At 40.9% G+C, this 12,967-nt stretch overlaps 1 protein-coding gene across 3 annotated transcripts in view; it reads right to left on the reverse strand.

Annotated features, from left to right (window-relative positions):
* The window catches only part of LOC130914337 (mannosyl-oligosaccharide 1,2-alpha-mannosidase IC-like), a 383,071-nt gene that overhangs the window by 40,492 nt on the left and 329,612 nt on the right, over window positions 1-12,967 (reverse strand). The gene's annotated exons all lie outside the window — the stretch shown is intronic.

The raw sequence follows: 12,967 nt of genomic DNA on the forward strand, positions 1-12,967 counted from the left end.
TTTCAACAGTTGTATCGTAGAATGTCATGTATCCAGTTACTGACCAATATATCGATAATCGCTGTATCGTGATATAATCGTTATCGTGAGCCTTGTATCGCGAATCGTATCGTATCGTGAGGTGCCCTGAGGTTCCCACTCCTACTTTACAGTACCACAAAAATGAGAACTGTAACCTGCAACCAGGTGAAGGTACACATGCAGGACTTCTAATACAATTTTTCTAAATATTGGTAAAGGAAAAATGCATACTTTTATGTGAGTAGTCAGAGAGGCACACTACTAATATTCACTAACATTAGCCAGAACCCATTCAGAATTGTGCATTTACAGTACCACAAAAATGAGAACTGTAACCTGATCAAAGTATGCATGTAGTACTTTTGATTCAAATTTTGGTAAAATAAAAAGTCATAGTTTTGAGTATGCGAGTAGCCAGAGAGGTAAACTACTAATATTCAACAACCTCGACCAGAACTTATTCAAAATTGTGAATTTACAGTACCACAAATATAAGAACTGTAAAGTGTAACCAGATCAAAGTACACATGAGGGACTTCTGATACAAATGTTCTAAATATTAGTACAGTAAAATGCATAATTTTGAGTATGGGAGTATTGAAAGAGGTCTACCACTTATATTCAGTAACACTGGCCAGAACTCATTCAAAATTGTGCATTTACAGTATGTTGAAATTCGCCTCCCCAGTCAAGCCGCACGGAAACAGCGACAGCCAAAACAAATGCCGCTCGGCCGATGCTGCCTCGCGTGCGCCAACCGGGAAGGCGGAACTTCGCGCGTTCTCTTCTTATTTTAACCCTTTGTACTGACTCCATGTTTCAAAAGTTTAAAGAAGACTCACCGAAAACAGGTTGACAATTTATTTGTCGACAATGGTCAAAAACAAGGCAAAAACAGACGACGGAGGGAACCATGCTGAATCCAACCCAACGCTACATAGCCAATGTTTCCGAGCAGCAAATCTGTATTATCTCAGTGTCCAGTGTTTTTTAAGTCTGTGGGCCGGCCGAAGGTGTGTCCGGGCGTTGCTTTGGGATCATCCCTCTCTGGCCGGTTTCGGGCTGTTTAGGTTCGTGCGTGGATGGGATGTGGTTGCCACAGCGACCGACGTTGGTCTAGACGTCACAAGCGCCTGCTATCAACTTTGTTATCAGGGCTGGCACTACTTGTTTTAGGACAAAGCGCGCTGGTCTTTGTCCTTGTTCGTTTGTCGGTACGACTGATTGCCAGAGTTGGTGCGTCAATCTTGCTCGTGGCGCACACGTTTGGGCTTCTGTGATAAGATGGTGTCGTGTATCTATTCTGTTTCTTTAAACTATGGTGTGCTATTTATTTTACATTAGGTGTGTTAGAGTAGTGCAGTCCTACAGTGAATATGAGAAATGATACTATTCCCTGATTGATTATATTATGTGTGTTCGAGTAATGCAAACAGTTAGACGGTGCCTACGAGAAACGTTACCATTTTTCCTTTTCCCCCTCATGAGCGATAAGGTGATTAACTTTACTGTGTCAAGGGCACTGAGTGAAGTCTGCCTAAACTATAGTTAGATGAATGTGTTAGACTAATGCAGACAATAATACGGTGTGTGCGAGAACGGTACCTTTTCCCTTCAAGTACCACAAAAATGAGAACTGTTAACTGATCAAAGTCCACATGGAGGAGTTTTAATTCAAAATTGCTGAATATTTGTTCAGTAAAAATGTATAGTTTTGAGTATGGGAGTAGTCGGAGAGGTCCACTACTAATATTTATCAACCTTGGCCAGAATTTATTCCGAATTTTGCATTTACAGTACCACAAAAATGAGAAATGCAACCAGATTAAAGCCCACATGTAGGATTTTTAATTCAAATTTGCTAAATATTTTTACAGTAAAAATGCATAGTTTTGAGTATGGGAGTAGTTGGGGAGATCCACTACTAATATTTATCAACCTTGGCCAGAATTTATTCAGAATTGTGATTTACAGTGCAACAAAAATGAGAACTGTAATTTGATCAAAGTTACAAGTGGGACTTTTAATTCACTTTTGTAAATATTGGTACAGTAAAATTGCAGTTTTGAGTATGGGGTACTCAGGGAGGTCTACTACTAATATTCACCAATCTTGACCAGAACTAGTCAGATTTGTGGATTTACAGTGCCACAAAAATGAGAACTGTAACCTACCATCTACTAAAACGACCCGTTGCTCAGGGGAATTGCATAATACTGTATTGTACTGAGAAAATAAGCGGCTTAAATTCCCGTCAATATTTTGGGGGTTTGCAAGCTTTCTGTTTAGGATTTTTTGATATTTCAAGGTAAAAATCAAATAAAATGTAATCTTATCCCATTTTTTTTTTCAAATTTTACAGCATGCTTGTTGACAGTGAGGCAAACACCCGGAGATGCGTCATGCATGTAAAGGTCAAGACTTGCTCGGTGTAGATAATGACACATCCAGCCTGTCTAAATGTAGCACAAGGCCGTCAGAGGTTGCGCCTTGCTTGTTTCTAGACGACATGATTAATTACAAGCGAGCGGCCCACGGCTAGCATCTGTTCACCCGTTTATTCCGCGCGCTAAATTAAAGGCCGCGCACGGGAACGGCGCCGTGGGCCTTGTCCGACATTCCGGAAGTTAATTAAACTCTCGCCGCCCTCCTGTGGCGAATCGCCATTGGTGCGCACACGTCCATATTTTCATCCGCCTGCGTGATGGGATGCTGCGACGCGGTGGGACGGTATCGTCTCCCAGAAAGCGGGCTTAACTGCAAAAACCTTTTCTGTCTGATGGTTCACGCCTGGGGTGATGTCGAGAGAAAAAACACGTGGAATAAAGGAAGGTCTGAACTCTGCTTCGGACCACTGCATCTCCTTAAGGACGCTTTCACACTCGGTTATTATCAAGAAAAACGAGAAGGTAGATTGCGGTTTCCCTTTGGGGTTTTCGGCAATACAGCAAAAATAATTTCCAATTTCATGTTATTCAGTCATACAAGTGTGGAAGAACAAGTGGATTCTTTTCAGTTTTCTCAATTAATTGGCGACTAATCTGCTTGTACTTCGGAAAAAAGTGTTTCTCAGCCAATGAACAATTACCAAATAGTTACAAAATACTAATTTTCCATGTTCAGGGATTTTAGCGTTCTTCAATCATTTCCTGATATCACTTAAAAGGCCAACATGATCAGTGAGAAGCACCTGGAAAAAACAGATAGGGACTGAGAAGGACTCCAAATGGAGAGGGGGTGGGTATCATGGAGGAAGCTGGTCCTTCCCGGACTGTCCAAATTGGAATTATTTATCTTTTTTTCTTTCCCCGCTCAGACACGGACATCAGACAAGTCTTAAAATGTCATGCCATTTTGAAGTAGAACATCCTTTTAGAGCAGACTAGCTTCAAGGAACTTTACACACAAACACTGCACAAGGCAGTGTGTGCGACAACACTGCGTTTCCTTTGCTATTGTTTAACCCTTTCAAGCATGAGTTATGACATCACAATTTCTTCAGAATTGGCATTTTCAAGTTTTCTATGGTAGTTTATTTCCATTTACATTGTCCGCTTAGGATTGCTAAGCTACCATCAATAAGTACAATGGAAACCAATTCAATCAAAACTAAATAAGTAAATGATTTCAATTCTTTAAACAAGATCAATTTATTTTACAATCAAGAAGTGTCCCAGAAATAACCCAAAATCAACAGAAAGGGACTCAAATGCCGCCAAAGTAACAGAAAGTGAAGCTGAAATGCCCCAAAATTAAACCAAATATCTGCAGAAATCCGAGATGCCTCACAATCAACAGGAATTGATCTGATATAACAACCATTACAGCAAAGCTACCACAGCAATTTCTCCAAAAACGGCATTTGGTAGTCTTCAATGTTATTTTGTTTTATTTATTTATAGATTATAGGTTAATAGTCCACTTATTAGCATTGCCAAATTTATGGATATCAATTAAGAAAATGTTACATTGAAAAATAATACAACTAAATGAGAACAATGGAAATCATTGAATCAAAACTAAAAAAGTACATAATTTCAATTCTTTAAATGTGATCCATTAATTTGACAATCACAAAGTTTCTCCAAATCAACAGGAAGTGACCCAGAAATGCCTCAAAATCAAATAGAACTGACCTGCAAATCAACAGGTAGTGACCCAAAATAACAGAAAACGACCTGTCAATGCCCCCAAATACGAGAAAGTGACCTGGAACTCAACAGGAAGTGACCAGGAAATGCTCAAATATCAACAATCAGTGTCCCAGAAATGCCCAAAAATAAATTTAAAGTGTGTCAAAATAAACAGGAAGTGACCCAGAAATGTCAAATAACAAGAAGTGACATAGAAATGCCCTAAAATCAACATACAGTGACACAAAATAACTGAAAATTACTTGGCAATGCCCCCAAGTATGAGGAGGTGACCCATAAATGACCCCAATTCAACAGTAAGTGACCATGAAATGCTCCAAAATCAACAATAAGTGACCTGAAAATGCCAACAACAGGAAGGGACCCATAAATGACCCAAAATCCTTTCAAAGTGACCCAAAATCAACAGTAAGTGAGCAAAAACTGCCCTCAAAATCAACAGGAAGTGAGTCAAAATCAACAGGAAGTGACCCAAAACTGCCCCCAAAATCAACAGGTAGTGAGCCAATATCAACAGGACAGGGGCCAAAACTGTCCCCAAAATCAACAGCGAGTGACCACGAAATGCTCCAAAATCAACAATATGTGACCTGAAAATGCCAAACAACAGGAAGTGACCAAGAAATAGCCCGATATCACTTCAAAGTGAGCCAAAATCAACAGAAACGATGCCAAAACTGCCCCCAAAATCAACAGAAAGGAAGCCAAAACTGCCCCGAAAATCGAGAGGTAGGGAGCCAAAACTGCCCCCAAAGTCAACAGCAAGTGACCATGAAATGCTCCAAAATCAACAATGAGACCTGAAAATGCCAAATAACAGGAAGTGACCCAAAAATGCCACAAAATAACTTTGAAGTGAGCCAAAATCAACTGAAAGGAAGCCAAAACTGCCCCCAAAATCAACGGGAAGTGAACCAAAACTGCCCCCAAAATCAACAGCAAAAGACCACGAAATGCTCCAAAATCAACAATAAGTGACATCATAATGCCAAACAACAGGAAGTGACCCAAAAATGCCAAAAAATAACTTTGAAGTGAGCCAAAATCAATTGAAAGGAAGCCCAAACTGCCCCCAAAATCAAGAGGTAGTGAGCCAGAAAATGCCAAATAACAGGAAGTGACCCAAAAATGCCACAAAATAACTTTGAAGTGAGCCAAAATCATATGAAAGGAAGCCAAAACTGCCCCCAAAATCAACGGGAAGTGAACCAAAACTGCCCCCAAAATCAAAAGCAAGAGACCACGAAATGCTCCAAAATCAACAATAAGTGACATCATAATGCCAAACAACAGAATGTGACCCAAAAATGCCAAAAAATAACTTTGAAGTGAGCCAAAATCAATTGAAAGGAAGCCCAAACTGCCCCCAAAATCAAGAGGTAGTGAGCCAGAACTGCCCCCAAAATCAAGAGGTAGTGAGCCAAAACTGCCCCCAAAATCCACAAGTGACCACGAAATTCTCCAAAATCAACAATAAGTGACCTGAAAATTCCAAACAACAGCCAACAAATGCCCCCAAAATCACTTCAAAGTGAGCCAAAATCAACAGAAAGGAAGCCAAAACTGCCCTGAAAATTAACAGCAAGTGAGCCAAAACTGCCCCCAATATCAACAGGAAGTGACCCAGAACTGCCAAATAACAAGAGGTGACCCAGAAATGCCATAAAATCAACATAAAGCGACCCCAAATTACAGAAAAGTACTTGGCAAACAGCAAATGACCCTGAACTGCACTAAAATCAACAGGAGGCGTCCACGGAATGTCCCAAAATCAACCATAAGTGATCTGAAAATGCCAGACAACAGGAAGTGACCCAAAAATGCCACAAAATCCCTTTAAAGTGAGCCAAAATCAACAGAAAGGAAGCCAAAACTGCCCCCCAATATCAAGAGGAAGCGACCCAAAAATGCCAAAATAACATGAGGTGACCCAGAAATGCCCGAAAATCAAAATAAGGTGACCCCAAAATAACAGAAAATAACCTGGCAAGGCGCTCGATTCCTCCAGAAATGACATTTCCTAATCCTCCAACAAGTGACACAACATGAAAATCTTAAAAACAAATGGAATAAAATATAATTCCATCCATAATCCTCCATCTAATTTGATGAATCTCCACGCATTATGATTCACGCGCTCATTATTTCTTCCGATCGTATAAAAATAATCCTTGTAAATATTTGAGCGGGTTGCCAACGGTGACGTGGATTCCTCGCCGCTAACGAACTTCCCGCGTCAGCGCCCTGAACCTCGCGCATGCAGGAAATAAATAAATAAATCAAGAGAACTTTGCATAATTTATGCAGCGTAGCCTCGCCGGAGAGCGCGCTAAAGCAGATTCAATAAATTAGAGATGGTCGGGGGCCGGCGCTAAAACACGAGAAGAAGTCACCAAAGCCCAATTTGGAGAACAAATGAGCGGCGGTGGCCGGGTGCTAAATTGGAACGCATTAGCGCCATATTTGCCTCGCTAACACCCGCATGTTGATCACCCAACAAGAGCGATGACTTTGTTGGTTAGGAAACAATTAAAGCACATATTGTACGTAGTTATATTCCGATTATAAACTATGTGTGTGGAATATAAGGGTACAATAACAGTGAGCGCGATCATTATTGCTTTATAGCCTGTTGTATAATAGCCAATTACCTCCAGCAAGTCATTTGTTACCCGCAGGAGGATTTCATGAGCTCAGTCTAACATTGCCTTGCCACTTAGATTCTTTTAGTTCACGTTTCTGTTTCATGTGGCTAAAGTTAGCCAAGTTTTATATATTTGTTGATGTTAGCTTTGCGTGTAATGCAAAAGCTACCAATTTATCTTTGAGGTTGGCTGTAACTAAAGTCATTTTCTTATCAATAGGGTTGTTCCGATCATGTTTTTTTGCTCCCGATCCGATCGTTTTAGTTTGAGTATCTGCCGATCCCGATATTTCCCGATCCGATTGCTTTTTTGTTTTGCTCCCGATTCAATTCCAATCATTCCCGATAATTTTTCCCGATCATATACATTTTGGCAATGCATTAAGAAAAAAATGAATAAAACTCGGACTAATATATACATTCAACATACAGCCCATAAATACTGTTATGACAATAAATCCTCATGATGGCATTTACATGATTAACATTCTTTCTGTGAGAGGGATCCACCGATAGAAAGACTTGCAATTCTTAAAGGACAAACTTGACAAAATATTGACATCTAGTGTATTTGTTGAGCTTTCAGTAAATGATACTGTAACCATGCCCAAATGCATGATGGGAAGTGGAACCATGCCTGTGCGTAGTGCTACCAATTGATATATCTTCTCTGCGTTGGGAAATAACATGAGGTGTTAAGAAAAAGATCAATTACTACCTTGCTTCACCACATTGCTTCCCACGATATTTCTAATCGTAGGGACAGGGATTGTAAGGCTTTAGCCAATTAAAAAAAAGGCTCCAAAGGGTGCCAAAAGTCACTCTACTCATTTTACGCTGCCTTTTAGCTGTCTATATAGGTAAAACGGCGCCATTACAGATTGAGCACGACAATGCGTGAATGGGTCGTGCAGTGCATGCATTAATTGCGTTAAATATTTTAACGTGATACGTTTTTAAAAAAAATAATTACCGCCGTTATCGGGATAAATTTGATAACCCTACATTAAGCCTAAACTAAAGACTCTGGATGAGTGTAACATATTATGTCTGTAACGTTAAATACAATTAAAAAACGATTTAATTAAAAAATATATGTATATTAAAAAAAGGCATGGCCGATATTTTTTTGCCGATTCCGATACTTTGAAAATGACGTGATCGGGATGCCGATCGATCGGGACATCTCTAAATATTATATTATTATAACTCATACTAACATTTATCTTTTAAGAATTACATGTCTTTCTATCCGTGGTACCCTTTAAAATATGAGTACCTGAGAGGAATGCACGTGAAATGCTGGCCTGGATAGCGCTGAGATAGCTAGCGGAGAACAATAGGGACATCAACGAACGCACCCTTGCCTGGATGGCGTGACACGAGATCGAAGAGGAAAAACCCCAATCCTTAGATGCCCTGGTGTCTGATAACAACATTTGAAGATGGCGTCAAATTCCTTCCTGGCAAGCCCCTGAACACCGCCCCGACAGCTTCTCCGATCTGCCTCCCGGCACCTTCAAAAAAAGACCGAACTTTTTCCCGTCAGAAGTCATCACTTCTCAGGATGCCGAGACGTGTGCTGCTAGAATCTCCCTCCGTTTGCCTGACAGTTTTCATTGTTGTCTCGATTGAAACACCCTGTAAACCTGGAGGTGTGACAACAGACTAACGACTTTGTTTTTCTTGATTTGAATCGGAATTTGCAATGGTTACCTTGTCTTAATACTAGAGCTGGGAATCTTTGGGCACCTAACGATTCGATTACGATTCACAGGCTCCGATTTGATTATAAAACGATTATTGATGCACCCCCCTCCTTTTTTTTCCTTTTCTTTTTCTTAAAATCTTTTGTACATTAGTTCCAAAATTGCTCAAAAATCCTCTCAGGCTAAACCAAACTACTGTTTCAGTATCAAGTTAATATATAACAGTAAACAAAAATAATACTAAATAAAATACTCCAGTCCCCATTCTGTATCAGCAGCTTTAAACTACATTCAATTAATTTAATGCTGTGCATCAACTGTTACAGTTGTTAAAATTGCTCCCGTTATTCCATAATTTCCCTTCTGTCTACTTTTGACACGTCAAAGTTTTAAAACTGTTTCATCATTTAAAGATAAATTCAAGACAAGATTTTGCCGATTTGGGAGTATTTTAGATAAAAAGTTGATTAGGTTCGCTACAAAAGAGCCATCTAGAAAAGTCCACTGCTTTAAGATGGCAGCTGTTTACTAACGCCGGCAAGTCTGTCATTTCGCATCTCTGTTCAATAATACATGTTCCAACACCGCCGTCGTCTGTCATTTTGCATCTAGTTCTACATAGACATGTGCCGGGATGAGATTTTGACGGTATGATAACCTTAAGCAAAAATACCGCAGTTTCACGGTATTGCAATAAAATGCTAACTTTTTTTTTTTTTTTTACTACAATGCTCTTAACAAATGGTTCAAGCACATATTCCTACAAAAAAATGGCAAAATATACCTATAAACTAAATTAGGAATGCATAAAAAAAAAAAAAACATTAGTTCAAACAAGAACTAACTTTATGTTGATCTTAACAGGGAGCAGCTGAATTCAGCCATGTGAAATGAGTTACTTCATATTCACTTTTGCCACTAGAGGGCAGTTTATCAACCCAAATCCATTAAAGTAAATGCAAACATTTCAAAACAAACCATTACAACGCCACTTTAATTAAACGAATTCTCGAAGCGGCAAAATTGAAATCGAATCTTTTACCTAATCGAATTACTGGAGTTAATCGAGTAATCGTTGCAGCACTACGGAAGACTTTACAAAAGTAGGCTAAGGGTAGAGAGGAAACTAGTTAGCCGTCTTGGCATGCTAACTAGCCACGTTTTCTGCCTCGTTAACAAGCTTACGTTATAGTATTTTTTTAGACACACTAAACAGGCTGGAGTGAACTTCTCATAGCTGGTGGGAAACGCATTTACTTACATTAAATTTTGTGCAAAGTGACGGGTGATGGTCACGTAAATGTGAAATCATGTTGGAGGTGTTGCTTCCCCTGGCGACCACGTCATCTGTCCTTCCTCCGCTGAGCTGCAGCAGTCTCTTTTCGCTAGCCGTAGTACTCCCATAATAGCGACTTTGTCTTTTTTGAGGGGGAAAAAGCTCAGGTGTAGTTTCACCGACAGACACAGGACAGAGCACTAACCGGAGGATGAGGGGTGAGTGCTGCTGCTCCAAGCCAGGGATTTTCGCTGCATTTTTGGGGTATATAAAATAGCAAATGCCTTACTACGGTATGACGGAAAACTTTTGTGGTTTTGAAACCGTGACATTTTCATACCACGGTAAACCTTGAAACCGGTAATCGGCACATGCCTAGTTCTACATATACAGTATATGATATCTACTGTAGCCGTATGTTTGTAGCAACTAGCAACTGGGCGTTGTTTGTAGCGGCTGTCGGTCGCATTCAGGTATGATTGTTTTTTTATCTAGCGGCATGAGTTGAACATGATATTTACTCTCGGTCCGATCCTCATTGCGTCCCAAAGACCGCGCCTACCGTGTTTTACTTCCGCTTTACCTGGTATAATTCAATAATCGGAATTTGGATGTTTGTGAATCGTTCTCGAATCTTCCACGGCCGAATCGCAAATAATCTAAGAATCGGAAATTTCGCACGCCTCTACTTAATACCTGTGTCACTCCCCGTGAATCCGTATGTGTGATATCACAGCGACTAGACGCCTCCGAGATGGAGAATTCCCCTCCAATCCGATTACAGGAGATGGCAACGCTCCTTGAGACCCTCCATGAATTTTGATTGGTCGTCACGGTTCAGTGCCGAAAACAACAAATATCTGGCAGACCAAGAAAACCGTAAAGGAGACTTCTAGTTTTCTGAAGTTGAAGCGGCTCAAAGGACATGAAACATATGGTGTTGGCTTCTATCCTGCCCCAGAGGTGTGAATGATGGTCCTGTACTAACATGACAAAGTCTTTCTTTCGCCTGATTGGTCCCTGACCTCTCGTTACCATGGTTCCGCCCGCCCCTCCTTCCTCGTGCCGGGATTGAACGTCTCCTGACTCCACTCATTTTCTCAGCGGGAGAGGTCAGGGTGACATTCCCCCGTTTTACACGCTCACACATAGCTGGTCGGCAAAGAGGATTGTCGTTAACGGAGGGTTGGACGTGCCTCATCGATTTGGAGGCGCGAAAACTAAATGCGTGCGCCGCTTTGGCTGCCAGGTGTCGGGTTGAGGCGGCGGCCATGTGGAAAGAGTAAATCCACAGTTGTGAGAGAGGAGGCTGTTCTTTTTAAGGAGAATGGAGGAGTGGATTAAATGAATGTTTAAATGCTAGAAGACAAAAGGCGTTCCCCAAATTAAGGGGCTGTCACTAGCAGTTGTAATCCCATTTTCACACTAAATTCTGCCCTCATACAGTGCTGAAAAAAAAGTATTGGGACCCCTGCAATTCTGTCAAATAATTTTCAATTTCTCCCAGACAATGATTGCTTTTTTTTTTATCTTCTTTTTTTTCTTGCAAGTTCTTTTTGAAGTGTGTTTTGGGTCATTGTCCTGCTGGAAGACCTCTGAGGGACACCCATCTTTCTCACACTGGGCCTTACATTATGCTGCAAATTTTGTTGGTAGTCTTCAGACTTCATAACGCCATGCACAAGGTCAAGCAGTCCAGTGCCAGAGGCATCAAAGCAACCCCAAAACATCAGAGAAACCTGTGCCCTGTTTGACTGTGGGGACCGTATACTTTTCTTTGAAGGCCTATTTTTTCCCCCTGTAAACTCTATGTTAATGCCTTTTCCCAAAAAGCTCTACTTTTGTCTCATCTGAGCAGAGAACATTCTTCCAAAAAGTTTTTGGTTTTATCAGGTAAGTTTTGGCAAACTCCAGCCTGGCTTTTTTATGTCTCTGGGTCAGAAGTGGGTTCTTCCTAGGTGGACGCTGACGGATAGTACAGGTTGACACTGTTGTACCCTCGGACTGCAGGACAGCTTGAACTTGTTTGGATGTTCGTCGAGGTTCTTTATCCACCATCCGCACAATCTTTCGTTGAAATTTCTCGTCAATTTTTCTTTTCCGTCCACATCTAGGGAGCTTAGCCACAGGTCCATGGACTTTACACTTATTGATGATACTGCGCGCAGCAGGCACAGGAACATTCACGTCTTTGGAAATGGACTTGTAGCCTTGAGATTCGTCATGCTTCCTCACAATTTTGCTTCTCAAGGCCCCAGAGAGTTCTTTGGTTTACTTTCTTTTCTCTCTGCTCAATGTGGTACACACAAGGACACAGGACAGCGGTTGAGTCAACTTCAATCCATTTTAACTGGCTGCCACCACCTGTTATGTGCCACAGGTAAGTAACGGGTGCTGTTAATTACACAAATTAGAGAAGCATCACATGATTTTTCAAAGGGTGCCAATACTTTTGTCCGGCCCATTTTTGGAGTTTTGTGTAAAATGATCATGATTTAATTTTTTTCCCGTTTTCTTTTGTGATTTTTCATTGCAAGCAAGATAAATGAAGATATCACTACCAAAGCATTTGTAATTGCAATCATTTTCTGGGAGAATCGAGCATTATCTGATAGAACTGCAGGGGTGCCAATACTAAAAAAACTTTTACGTAGGTTTTTTTCAGGGTTTTAATACTGGAACATTGGAATGGTATGTGGGAGACAAATGAACAAGGTTACGGAATTGAACAAAGACCACTGATTTGAGTACCAGCAGAAATATAAAGCCACAGGCATCAGGCGACGTCGATAACCATGAATCATTTTGACACTTTTCTTCACCAGAGTAGCGACCTATCCGAAGACACCCAGATGTCTCGAGGCTGAGGGCGAAGAGGCGGAATATCCTTACTACATGGTGAGTAATGCGTCTGATATTCCCCAAGAAGCCTTGAAGGACGGGGGAGGGGGCGCCTAAGGGGTTCTCTGAAGGGATCCTTGCCCTCGCCACAAATGTCAGTGCTCATAGATATTGCATGGACCTCGACTCCTTTTTGATGCTAATTAAAACGAGCTGCTCACCGAGAAAACGTGAAGGCGGAAAAGGGAAGGTTGCGCTTGAAAGTCATAGACATCTGGTTAAAGAATGCAACCTGTGACCAAAGGGCGAATCGTTCGATTTC

Source organism: Corythoichthys intestinalis, chromosome 4, assembly GCF_030265065.1.
Source record: "Corythoichthys intestinalis isolate RoL2023-P3 chromosome 4, ASM3026506v1, whole genome shotgun sequence".
NCBI lineage: Eukaryota > Metazoa > Chordata > Actinopteri > Syngnathiformes > Syngnathidae > Corythoichthys > Corythoichthys intestinalis.